This window comes from Condylura cristata, unplaced genomic scaffold (assembly GCF_000260355.1).
Source record: "Condylura cristata isolate star-nosed mole 26May11 unplaced genomic scaffold, ConCri1.0 scaffold00022, whole genome shotgun sequence".
NCBI classification, from domain to species: domain Eukaryota; kingdom Metazoa; phylum Chordata; class Mammalia; order Eulipotyphla; family Talpidae; genus Condylura; species Condylura cristata.
This window is the reverse complement of record NW_004567123.1, coordinates 36,157,210-36,158,365: the sequence shown is the minus strand read 5'-3', so window position 1 is coordinate 36,158,365 and position 1,156 is coordinate 36,157,210. Positions and strand designations below refer to the sequence as shown.

General features: G+C 69.3%; 2 protein-coding genes across 2 annotated transcripts in view; both read right to left on the bottom strand.

The window, feature by feature from the left end:
* LOC101633642 (serine/arginine repetitive matrix protein 1-like) overlaps window positions 1-1,156 on the bottom strand; it is a 48,079-nt gene that overhangs the window by 32,762 nt on the left and 14,161 nt on the right. The window lies entirely within an intron of this gene.
* The window catches only part of LOC101633865 (trithorax group protein osa-like), an 88,909-nt gene that overhangs the window by 79,632 nt on the left and 8,121 nt on the right, over window positions 1-1,156 (bottom strand). The gene's annotated exons all lie outside the window — the stretch shown is intronic.

Genomic DNA, 1,156 nt, shown 5'->3' with positions numbered 1-1,156 from the left:
TCTCTCTGCTCCTGGCCAGCCCTGTCTGTTTGGATTTGAGGAGCGTGCCGATTCGGTCCGAAAATCGCTCGCAGTGCTGCCTCTCTGCCACCAGGGGACGCCGGCCCGGTGCCGAGGGGCTGGGGAGCCCGCTGCTGCCGCAGCCCCGGACTTTGGGTGAGGGGGCTGATGAGCGCAGGCCTCGCAGGGACGCGTTTCGGCTGCTTCCACTCCTCGCCCTGACTGATTTGGAGTGTTTCGCCTCTCTCTCCCTGGCCAGAGAGAGAGCGCGCGCGCGAGAGCGCTCCTGCGTTGCGGGACACGTGACGCAAGACGTGGGCCCCCCGGCTGCTCGAGCGCAGGCAGGAGCTGAAACCCTCCCTCCCAGACCCAACTGCCGCTCCTGGGGGCGGGGGGACTGCAGGAGGGCTTCACCGCCCCAGGGTACCCCTGAACCCCTGCATCACCCCCGCTACCCGCAGCGTCAGATTTTGAGCCCCAAGCCCAGAGCGCAAGGCATCTGGGAAGGGGGCGTGGGCGCGCTCGGGGAAGCGACAGGTGGTCGTGAGCCCACCGGGGCGGCCGGAGGCGAGGGGCCTGGTGTGCACAGGCGTTTGCCCTGAAAACGCCTTGGGGTGCTTCTCGCTGCTTCTGCGGCTTGCCTGCCGGCCTGCTGAGCATGGTTCCAGGAAGCACCTCACTGTCCCTTATTCCCACCACCCCCTGGGGGTCTCCCCACTTTATGTGGACGATGATGCCCGGGAATACGAGGGTCTCGGGCGCGAGGCTGGGAGACGTTCCAGGCGAGAGCCGCCGCGGCACGAACGCGGGGTGCGGGATGCACACAGGGACCCCGTGGAGTGCAGGCCTCGCAGTCCGGGGTCTTGCTGCTCTGGGAAGAACTAAAGGGCGCGGTGGCTGAGGTTTCTGTTGGGCTGAGGATGGCCTCCGAGACAGGACTGCCCTGTGTGCACCGAGCCCAAGACCACCCCCGCCCGCACCAGGGGCGCCGGCCGCGCTCACCCCGCGCCGGCCGCCTGCCAGCCTCTCTCCTCCGCTTACGGCGCTCCCCGAGTCGTCGCTTCACTTTGCCAGTGGCGGAGCCCGCTGAGGCGGCACCAAGCGCGGCCCCGACCCAACCTGTGGTGGCCGCGCCGCGCTCCCACTGCCGGAGCGC